At 36.8% G+C, this 12500-nt stretch overlaps 1 protein-coding gene across 1 annotated transcript in view; it reads left to right on the top strand.

The window, feature by feature from the left end:
- The window catches only part of LOC137626440 (uncharacterized), a 126102-nt gene that overhangs the window by 88152 nt on the left and 25450 nt on the right, over positions 1–12500 (top strand). The window lies entirely within an intron of this gene.

Below are 12500 nucleotides of genomic sequence, written 5' to 3'. Positions count from 1 at the left end.
TTCATGAATAAATGTTTCTTGGACTAAAAGACGCAAGTTGGAAAATGCAAATGCTAAGTAACACAATGGAAGGGGTTTTTATTAACGTACCGAATTAATCGTGGTCAGCTCTTCAATCACACTACCATCACTAAACTGTATCATCTGGTGCCTTTACGTTTATCAACAGTTTTATTGTCCAGCTTACATCCTGAACTATTATCTTCTCAAGCATTCTAATATTTAAACTAACACTTTCCACTACTGGGACATTACGCTCAAAATCACTCTTATCATCCTCATTCAATAAAAATTCAAACTACTCACTCCAACAGAATAGTACTGCCTTCACGTCAGACAACATTTGAGAACAATATTTATTCTTATTAACTTTTTTTTTCTTTTTTGCTTCACCTTCTCCCATATATTTTATCATCACAGTTTTTTCTGTATACCTCTATCTTCCTATGTGTCGACATCTTATATGTTACAGCTAACCTAATTTCAAATACGATTTTTTCCTTTACTATACTTTTCATTTCCTTACAGTTATTATCTGTTATGACCCCAGCTCCATTTCTTCTCTCTCGTGAGCCGATGTAATAGAGCTTAGCCCATTTCCCTTCTCTGCAGTTCCATTTCTTTTCCATCTTCTCTCCTGCACTCACAGGATATCTAACCGCCTCCTCTCTATCACATCTATCATCTCCCTCAATCTTTCCGTTAATGTACTGGCATTTCAAGTTTATGCTCTGATCTTCCAGTCATCAACCACGGATATTGGCGGTGGGCCTAACCTTTGACTAAATAGTCCAGCTGCAAGGTAGCAGTTTTCAGTTATTGGCAGTGGGCCTCCTAGCCTTTTTCTTAAAAGCACGACTGCAAGTAAGCAGCTGTCCCATTAGTCTATTTCTACGACACGTAGGACGTATGAAGGTAGTATTATTACACCCAGGGTTAAGAGAATACCGGGTTAGCCCGCTTCTGACCAAATAAGAACAGTCTCTCGCATGTCACAGAGCGGCTGCATTTGTTAACTTAGGGTTCAGATTAAGAAATGTCATCAGTCTGTATTTGACTCTACTCGGGAGAACAGCAAGGACTCAAGCTCTCTTAACCACGCGGTCTTCATCCACCTGGTTAATCTCTGGATAAATCCTCGTTAAATCTCTGGGTACTGAGGAGTCATGGCTAGTTGTTCTGTGTATGGCTGCAGATCAAGTCAAAGGGGAAAGGAAGACCAAAATGTGAAAACTCATCGATTTCCTAGAGATCAGGAGCTGCAACAGAAATGGCTTCATTTTTGTAATCGCAACGCAGTTAATGTTAAACATGCTAGGGTCTGTAGCCTCCATTTTAAACCTACAGACTACAAAAAATTTTAAATGTTCTTTTTTGTGTGTGTGTGTATTTTCATTAAAAAGTATAAGTTTTAAACAGAATTCTCGTATCTCCTTAACCAAAAAAAAATAATAAAACTAAAAAAAACTGAAGTAGGTAATAAAAGAAAAACAAATGCGAGTTTCTATCATTTTTACCTTGTGAGAGACACTTGGCACGGATTACCAATGCTGGAGGGCATTTAAAGGGGCAGATGGACTTTTTAATCGTCAAATAATAAAGTACCTGAAGATAAGGGGAAAGTTGTCCGCGGTCACGAAAGAAAGAAAAGTTTGCTATGGGGGAAACACCTACTATAGTGACCCTAAAACTTGTTTTCCTCGTTTTCTTCTACAGCCGGTTACCAATGACGTCACGAATGTGCGCAGTAACTCCGAGACGGTCGTCTAACCTGGTTTTAACCCTGATTACACCCAGGGTTAAAAGAATACTTTTAACCCTGATTACACCCACGGTCTAGGTATATCGGCCGTGATTACACCTCTACCACAGGGCTGAGTTTGTATAGGCTCTTGGATAAATTTTATTATTCGTAACGCATAATATGAACGACACGGACTCATGTTGTTTAACAACATAATAGTAACGTAATATACAATGGACGCAATTATTCACGTACTTTTTCATTGCATCTGTAGGCGGATTTTATTATGTTGTGACAGCATAGAAACACAAATCGTAATTATATAATTCGTAGAAAAGGACATTTTAAGCGACCAATTGGAAATAACTATTGATTACTATAAATGTTAACACGTTCTGTATATTTGTTCATGCATAACACACACACACACACAATATATATATATATATATATATATATATATATATATATATATATATATATATATATATATATATATATATATATATTGTGTATTAATTATGTCGTGGTTATCTTTTTTATTTTGAGATACCTTTTTTTTATGTAACCTGAAGACAATGCAATTAAAGAACATCGGAATGTTATATGGATCAATTGGCCATGTTCCACTATGGGCTCTATCCGTGGAGCACCTTGCAAGAGGATAATGAAAGTGAAAGGACGGGAGTAGTATAGTATGCAGACGAAAATAGAATACATAATGTTGGCGGATGAATATCTGTTATCAAAAAGGGAAAGGGTGATGGGGATGAGCCACTGGAAATTTGCTTATGACTTTTGAATGTTAATTATAATGCTAGAGTTCGATGAAGTAATAGAACAGGCTTTCATACAGGGTTTTTGTTAGCAACCAGCGTTCTCATATCATGTTTTCTGCTATGATAATATTTTGCTGTCCATTCGCTTCCGTATTCTCGTCAGTGTGTGTTGGCGTCATTGCGGAGATAAACATGCAAACCTACTTAGGTTGTCCGTTGGACTTTTCTTGTATCTAATATCGTTACATCTTTTAGTATTCGTTGGTGTTGGTGGTCCATAAAATCGAAAAATTGTTTGCAAAGTTTATTCACGCTTTTAAACCAGATAAGTAGTAAGTTAGACAGGGCACCAGCCACCCGTTGAGATACTACTACTAGCGAGTTATGGCATCTTTTGACTGGCCAGACAGTGCTACATTAGATCCTTCTCTCTGGTTACGGTTCATTTTCCCTCAGCTTACGCATACACCGAATATTCTGGCCTATTCTTTACATATTCTCCTCGGTCCTCATACACCTGACAACACTAAGATTACCAAATAATACTTCTTCACCCAAGGGGTTACTGTACTGTAATTGTTCAGTGGCCACTTTCCTCTTGGTAAGGGTAGAAGAGACTCCTTAGTTATGGTAAGCAGCTCATCTAGGAGAAGGGCACTCCAAAATGAAACCATTGTTCTCTGTCTTGGGTAGTACTATAGCCTCTCTACCATGGTCTTCCACTGTTTTGGGTTAGAGTTCTCTTGCTCGAGGATACACTCATGCATACTCTTCTATCTAATTTCTCTTCCTCTTGTTTTGTTAATGTTTATATAGTTTATATAGGAGATATTTATTTTAATGATGTTACTCTTCTTAAAATATTTTATTTTTCACTTTTTCCTTCCCTCACTGGGCTATTTTCCCTATTGAAGCCCCTGGGCTTATAGCATCCTGCTTTCCAACTAAGGTTGTAGCTTAGCAAGTAATGATAATAATAATAAAAATAATAGTAAATGGAAGTGCAAGTTCATTGGATGAGAATTCTATTTGAGAAATCTTTTCATATATCTGTACACAATTAAATAGCTTTCAATTAAATTAGACATTTAGGACAATAACGACAAGAGAGAGCATATTCTCTAAAACTATCCACATATTTCTTTAAGGATATTTCTAGTCAGTGAGAAAATTTTGGCAATGGAATATGTACAGTACAACAACTGGCATTTTATTTCATGTATTTAGTGTGGAGTTATATCTGTTGTTAAAATCCTTCTCCCTCCCTTGTATTATTTTTATACTAAGAGTTTTCCTGATTGTTATATCGTAATGTCACCACAGCATCCGTCCCCCCCCCCCCGAAAAATAAAAACAGCAAATACCAATTAATGGAATGCTCTCACCATTGTTTCTTTTACACACACACACACACACACACACACATACGCACACACACACACACACACACATACGCACACACACACACACACACACAAACATATATATATATATATATATATATATATATATATATATATATATATATATATATATATATATATATATATTGTTATTGAAAAGTGGGGGCAGATTTGAATGGCCATGTTGGAAGTGAGAATGAGGTAATTGGTCGGGTGCATGGGGGCCATGGAATTGGGAAGAGAAACCCAGAAGGAGAGAGTGTAGTGGACTTTGCTGTGTCATTTGACATGGCAATAGTAAACACATTCTTTAAGAAGAAAAGGGAGCACCTAATAACTTATAGGAGTGGGGCAAGATGCTCCCAGATAGACTACTTCCTGTATAAAAGGATAAAGCTGGTGGAGGTCAAGAACTGCAAGGTTATCCCAGGTGACCATGTAGCCCCCCCCCAACACAGACTGCTATGTATGGACTTAGGCCTAAAAAGGGAAAGAAAAGCTAAAGCTAAAGGGATAAGGAAAATTAAATGGTACAAACTAGTGAGGGAAGGAGATAAAATGAGAGAGTTTAAGAGAAGGGTTTTGGAGGATATTGATATAGGAATTGAAGATGTTCAAGAATGGTGGACACAAAATGCAGCAGTAATGAGAAGGCATGGAAAGGAGTTGCTAGGAGAGACATCTGGTATCATATGGGAAGAAAAGGAGAGTTGGTGGTGGAGTGAAGAAATGGAGAAAGTTGTAAAAGATAAGAAGGAGGCAAAGAAGAGATGGGAAGAGTCACAGTCAGGGGATGACAGAGAGAGGCTCAGAGAGAAAAACAAGGTGGTGAAGAAGGTAGTAGCCCAAGCTAAAGCTAAGGCATATGATGATGTGTATAATGAGCTGGGGACAAAGGAAGGATTAAACAAGATGATCAAGCTATCAAAGACTAGAAATAAGAGCACCAAAGATATTACACACATCAAACAAATTAAAGATCAAGATGGTGTAGTACTTAGAAAGGAGGAAGACATTGTAAAGAGATGGAAAGAATATTTTGAACAGCTGTTAAATGGAGAAAATGATAGATTACTAAGAGAGGATGGACAGGCAAACTTTGGCATGGTAATAAGTTTCTCTAGGCAAGAGGTAATAAATGCTCTGAGGAATATGAAGAATGGGAAGGCAACTGGGCCAGACATGATTCCTGTGGAGGCATGGAAAGCATTAGGAGATGAAGGAGTAGATATACTGTACGACCTCATGATAAAGATTTTTGAGCAGGAAAAGATACCAAATGAGTGGCGTGGGAGTATATTGATCCCAATCTTCAAAGGGAAAGGTGATGTCCAAGAGTGTGGGAATTACAGAGGTATTAAATTGATGTCCCATACTTTGAAGATACTGGAAAGGATGATAGATGCCAGACTAAGAGAAGAAGTAGAAATAGGTAAAGAGCAGATGGGATTCATGAAGGGGAGGGGAACAACAGATGGTGTATTTTGTCTGAGGCAACTAATGGAGAAATTCCAGGAAAAGCAAAGAGACCTGCATTTGGTATTCATTGACCTTGAAAAGGCTTATGACCGAGTCCCAAGACAAGAGGTATGGAGGAGTCTGAGGGAGAGGAGGGTGCCAGAGAAGTACGTTCGACTGATACAAGAGATGTACCGTAATGTATTTACTAGAGTGAGGAGCAGTGCTGGGGAGACAGAGGGCTTTGAGGTGAGAGTAGGATTACACCAAGGGTCAGCTCTGAGCCCATTTATCTTTAACATAGTGATGGACGTTTTAATAGAAGAGGTAAGGGAGGCAGTACCATGGAACATATTGTATGCAGATGATATTGTTCTGTGCGCAGAGAGCAGGGAAGATCTGGAAATGAAATTGGAAAGATGGAGGCAAGTACTGGAGGACAGAGGAATGAGAATAAGTAGATCTAAGACAGAATATATGTGTACCACCAGCAAGGGGGATGATAGAGAAAGTATTCATCTTAGGGGAGAACAGATAAAGAGAGTTGATAAGTTTAAGTATTTGGGATCATTTGTTAATGCTGGAGGAGGTATGGAAGATGAAGTTAAACATCGGGTACAGGCAGGCTGGAACAACTGGAGAGCAGCCTCAGGAGTTCTTTGCGACAAAAGAATACCGCTGAGATTGAAAGGAAAATTTCATAAGACAGTGGTAAGAACAGCAATGCTGTATGGAACAGAAACAGCAAGCATGAGGAAGACAGAGGAGAAGAAAATGGATGTGGCAGAAATGAGAATGCTTAGGTGGATGTCTGGGGTGACAAGAGAGGATCGGATAAGAAATGACTACATAAGGGGGTCGACAAAGGTGGTGGAAATATTAAAGAAAGTGCAGGAAGGGAGGCTGAGATGGTATGGACACCTGATGAGGAGAGATGAGGACCACGTTGGAGACATACTATGGAGATGGAGGTTCAAGGAAGAAGAAGAAGAGGGAGACCAAGAAAGAGACTGTGTGAGAGGAGATTTACAGGAGAAGGGGATTGATGAGGCAGAAGCGCAGAATAGAAAAAGATGGAAACGGCTAATCCGCAACGGCGACCCCATATAAAAATGGGAACCAGCTAGGAAGAAGAAGATATTGTTATTGAATTTACTATAGTTGTAATCACACGGGTGTTAAGTAAATACTTAGATTTTAAAGTTTTCGATAAAAGATACGATTGAGTAAATCCAGCCTCTTAAGAATGAAACCCACAGGATTGATTTAAAAGATTTTAGTATGCTTTTAGAATAAGTGGACTTAAATTTACCTTTATTCTTTTTGCAAGACTCCTTAGCAGTGAGGTAAGTAACGTGTTTACTTTCACAAAACTTGCATTTGTGTCTAAACCTTGAAAGGTCAATAGGCTGCTAAATATAAGTGGCTCTGTTTGTCTGTGCGATGCTCGAGTGAGAGATTGTAGCTTGCAATTTGTACGGCATAAGACGAATAAATGAGGTTGACTGAATGCTATTTCTTATTCCATGTTCACGTGACATTTCTTAAAAATAGTCTTCATATCGCTTAAAATTAGTGTTACCAGTAACCTTGTACATAATATCTCTCATTCAAAGGAACCTATGCTACATTCTGAATTCATAGTCAAAGAATAATCTAAACCACGAGAGAGAGAGAGAGAGAGAGAGAGAGAGAGAGAGAGAGATTTGGGGAATTGGGTATATTAAAAAATTCTTCGCCCAAAGGGTTTCTAACCGAGTGTTTTGTTTATTTGTACAGATTGTCTTTTTTTATAACATTTTCAGTATCATTTGTAAGTCGTCTTCTTTTTTATTATATGTTAGACAATATGAAAGTTATTCAAGTTTTTATTGTTACATTATGACGAGTTTTTTTTTTTATTATTAGTATGAAGTCTCACTGCTGTATTCTATTGTTAATCATTCATAATATGACCTTTGAGAAAAGATAGGTTCTATAGTCTATTTTTTATAGCGGTGCATATTTGCACTTGACTCACAGGGGTGCCCTTTTAGCTCGGAAAGGTTCCTGATACCTGATTGGTCGGAAGTATTTTTGTCCGAACACCTTCATTGTTCTCGAATGATTACCAAGTAATGTGAATCTAAACTTATTTATTAACCTATATTTCTCCATCATATATATGTTTTGTCAATAAACAATGTGAAAGAATAAATATATTATAAAGAATCGTCTTAGTAAGTCTAAATTTAATAACACAATCCGCCGAAGTCAACGACAGCAGGTTGTTTTCGGATGCACACTTTGTAATTTTGTAATTTTTCACATATTTTAACACAAATTGGGATAGATTACACTCAGCATAAGTTAAACATGTTATTATAAACTTTCTTTGAATACCAGAACTTACCAAAAACATGGAATTAATAAAACCCGATATTTGTGAAAACTTATGGGGAGGTGAAAGAACAGCCTATAGGGGCCTGGCGGAAAAACGATCCCGTCTGACTCGTAGACACAGTTTGTTTTTTCTTTCGCAATATAGTTCGGCCTATTCCTTTCAGTTTAAATAGTCTTACATTGTTTCTCTTCGTATTATTTTGCTTAGTATTTTCCCACATTCCTGTTCCTCACCTAATATCTATCTATTTTCCCCGATATCCCTTCTTTCATATATGGGATATCCGCACTACGATTCCTTATTTCTTATCCTCTGTCGAAAGTGATGGCTTGAAGGGGCTAGTCTCATTAAAATAGTGTGGAGGCGGGAATAAAAAAAAATACTATGCTTAATATCAGGTTTACAGAATAGGTTATACTTGCTACACAGCATAACATTCATGTTGTTATTATTATTTACCTACTTACTGACGTAATGTACAAAACATAAGGAATTGTTGTGCGGATATCACATAGGCCTATATGAAAGAAGGGATATCGGGGAAATAGATAGATATTAGGTGAGGAACAGGAATGTGGGAAAATACTAAGCAAAATAATACGAAGAGAAACAATGTAAGACTATTTAAACTGAAAGGAATAGGCCGAACTATATTGCGAAAGAAAAAACAAACTGTGTCTACGAGTCAGACGGGATCGTTTTTCCGCCAGGCCCCTATAGGCTGTTCTTTCACCTCCCCATAAGTTTTCACAAATATCGGGTTTTATTAATTCCATGTTTTTGGTAAGTTCTGGTATTCAAAGAAAGTTTATAATAACATGTTTAACTTATGCTGAGTGTAATCTATCCCAATTTGTGTTAAAAAATGTGAAAAATTACAAAATTACAAAGCGTGCATCCGAAAACAAGCTGCTGTCGTTGACTTCGGCGGATTGTGTTACTAAATTTAGACTTACCAAGATGATTCTTTATAATATATTTATTCTTTCACATTGTTTATTGACAAAACATATATATGATGGAGAAATATAGGTTAATAAATAAGTTTAGATTCACATTACTTGGTAATCATTCGAGAACAATGAAGGTGTTCGGACAAAAATACTTCCGACCAATCAGGTATCAGGAACCTTTCCGAGCTAAAAGGGCACCCCTGTGAGTCAAGTGCAAATATGCACCGCTATAAAAAATAGACTATAGTATATGAAAGCAGGTTTCTTCATGCTGATTAAGGTGTAGGGGATCATTTTGTAGATCTTGGCCTAACTTGGCCTAGCTAAGGTACTTAGATATTCGGGAGTAACTTTACCTGTTTCTATGTGGCCATCAAAACCTTTCCCAATATTGAGACACGACTTTGTTTGCCAGGAATGAAAAAAAGAAAAAAAAAAGTTCGCAATTGCGTAGTGTTTTAGCAGAGAAATAAGAGAAAGGAATTATGTGGTTTAAAGTACCATCATATAGCACTGTATTATCATTTCATTGACATTAAATAAATCATATTTTGGTGTCTGTTATTAAAATTTTGGAGCATGTTGAGTGTTGCAAAATAGGCATTACATTAATTAAACTGTGCTTTGAATATTAAAGGGATAATAAGTCAATGATTTGTAATAACGATAACTGAGCTCTTCTTGGGAAACAAACCGTACACCGAAATTAATATATTATTTGTTGGCTATTGAGAGAGAGAGAGAGAGAGAGAGAGAGAGAGAGAGAGAGAGAGAGAGAGATTTTAGGCTAGTGCAAGGACTACTGACACTGCGAACGATTTTAGGTTGTAGAACAGTACAAGAAGGAACTTGATTCAGATGTTGTGGTATTATAGCGAGTATTTTTATTTCAACTGAGAATTCTTAGTTTACATACTTTAGTCCAGAGGTCACCAACCTGTGGCTCAGGAGCTGCATGCGGCACATCGGCTCTTTCAAGAAGAATTTTGCGGCTCTAAAAGCTAAACTAACCTTTTTAGTTACTTAAAACAAAGAAATTATGTAACACTCTTCAGACAATGTCCGAATGAGGTTTCTTCAATTTTGGAGGCATAGCCGTTAGTTTTATTGATTATTTAATGATATATAGTTTGTAAACTCAAAATACTGAATAATTGAATAATTGAGAGAGAGAGAGAGAGAGAGAGAGAGAGAGAGAGAGAGAGAGAGAGAGAGAGAGAGAGAGAACGGTACGTGTTCAAGGGAGGTTTGACTCGTCCAGTTCCTGTCCATTCCCAGACCTCGCATGCAGCTCCGCCGGCCCCGGCATATCGGTCAATTCTATGAGCTCAACGTTGCTGTTTTATTTTTTCCATTGAGTTAACAAGAAAACCGATACAGTAATAATGGTTAAAAAGAGGAAACTAGAGAATGAAAATCGAGAATTTAAAAGTGAATGGACTGACTCCTGTGCATTCATACAGAACTCTAGAGGACTTCCATGTTGTATGATATATAAAAAAACCGCGGAGGAACTGAAGCCTAATGTACCACTGAGTTGTAATGTAATCACAGTGGGTGAAATCCCCCAGTAGCTCAACAGCTGCAAGTTTTGTGCTTACCAATGAAATGATAAAGAGAGGAAAGCCTTTCACAGATGGACACTATATTAAGGACTGTTTTGTCAAGGCATCGGAACGTCTATTAAGTAACATGAAAAACAAGGTTGAAATCATTAAAAAAAATAAAAGATATGCCATTGTCTACTAAGACAGTGAGAGATAGAAGAGTGAAACTTGCAAAAGACATTACAGAAAAGCAAATAAAAGACATTAACTCTCCCCAGGATTTTCTATTGCTTGTGACGAGTCATGTGATGTTACAGATATAGCTCAGGTTGCCCTTCTTTGTCGGTATGTAAATTCTGAGGGCCTACAAGAGAAGCTTATTGACCTGCTGCCTCTCACTAGTAAAACTAGAGGTGGAGATATATTTACAGCTCTTGTCACATGTTTGGAAGCAAAGTAAATAAACATCAACTTTATCATTTCTGTTGCAACTGATTGGGCACCTTGCATAATGGGAAAACAAAAGGGTTTTACATCTAGATTAAAAGGAAAGGTAAATCATCAAGTAATATCATTTCACTGTATTGTTCATCAAGAGGCTCTTTGTGCGCAATCATTACCTCCTGAATTCAATGAAGTGATGGCATTAGTAGTGAAAATTGTGAAAAAGTTTTTAGCGAAAGGATTAAACCACAGACAGTTTCGTGAATTCTTGGAGGAGGCTGATTGCCATTATTCCGACCTGCTTCTTCATAGCAAAGTACGATGGCTTTCAAAAGGAAGAGTGCTTGAGCGATTTGCAGCCTCCTTAGAAGAAGTTAGATTATTTTTGGTTGAGAAAAATGATGTATGTCAAGAGCTCTCGAATTCTGAATGGCTGGAAAAAAAAAAATTTGCTTTCTGGTAGACATCACATTTAAATCATCTTAACCGGAAATTACAAGATGGGGGAAACACTGCTTTAAGTCCTTTAGAAAAAGTGTTGTCATTCGAAAGAAAGCTTACAGTATTTGTTAAAGATAACGCAAAAAGATAATTTGTTCATTTTCCATTACTGTAGAAATACAAAGAAACAGCAGACTGTGAGTTTGATGTTGATACGCAAACATCAGCTATCTTGAAAATGGAAATGGGTTTTAAAGGACGTTTTCAAGAATTCAGGAGGGAAAAAGCAACCTTGTCCTTTCCAATCAAACCACTTGAGGCAGACATTTACTGAAGTGAGCCGAGCAGAGTTAGAGCTTGAAATAGCTAATTTACAGTTTTACTCTCAGATCTAGAGTCTTTAGAAACACTGCAAGCCACATTAGGTAGCCAACACAAATGGAGAGAACTACTAAATCTGAAAAAGCAAGACAACAGGTTTTTTGAAGTTTGGAATACATTACAAAAATGCAAAGAAGTTTTCATTTGGGGTTCTCCCCATGTTTGGATCCATTTATTTGTGCGAGCAAATATTTTCGAGCATGAATCTCATAAAAGGAAAATTAAGAACTAGATTAAACAATGAGAGCTTGCAATCTTGCTTAAAGCTGAAAACTACCTCTTATTCTCCAAACATTGACCTTCTGTACAAGGAATCCCAGGAACAAATCTCCCATTAATTAAATTTACTTATATTTTACTTTTCAATAAGGAATTCCCTTTAAGTTTTCAGAGTGTGATATTTCCATGAATGCATTGATGCTGGTCTTTTGCAATGCTGTGATTGTCCTAAATATTACTAATACTATTAATAATCATATCATTTGCATTCTCCCATATATGATTTGCTATATGAACATAGTAAGATAATTTTCCTTAAACTAATGTACTTTCCCCTTAAGGTATGATCTTATAACTTCAATGAATACAATGTAGTCATGTTTATTTTATATTTTGCAATCACCATAATAATATTTAATGCTACTGGTACTAAATGTGCTGCCATTTAAATAAAAGGATAATGCATAAAAGAATGTATTATGTACTCTGCTTTGTGAATATAAGTAAATTGAATAATATCACTAAGATTATGCTTTAATTAGGCCCATTGAACTATATCCGGTTATTAATGAAGCACAGCCGATTTTGATTTTAGATCTGAGGGGACAATTTTTGTCATTGCGGCTCTAACAGTACTGATTTTTTATGATTCTCTAAATAAATGGCTCTCCAGCTTAAAAGGCTATTGACCCCTGCTTTAGTCTATGAAAGTGGCTGACTATTATTAAAGAAATGTAAAGAAAAAATA

Source organism: Palaemon carinicauda, chromosome 2 (genome assembly GCF_036898095.1).
Source record: "Palaemon carinicauda isolate YSFRI2023 chromosome 2, ASM3689809v2, whole genome shotgun sequence".
NCBI lineage: Eukaryota > Metazoa > Arthropoda > Malacostraca > Decapoda > Palaemonidae > Palaemon > Palaemon carinicauda.
The sequence above is the reverse complement of the archived record's forward strand: the minus strand, read 5'-3'. Positions and strand labels throughout refer to the sequence as shown.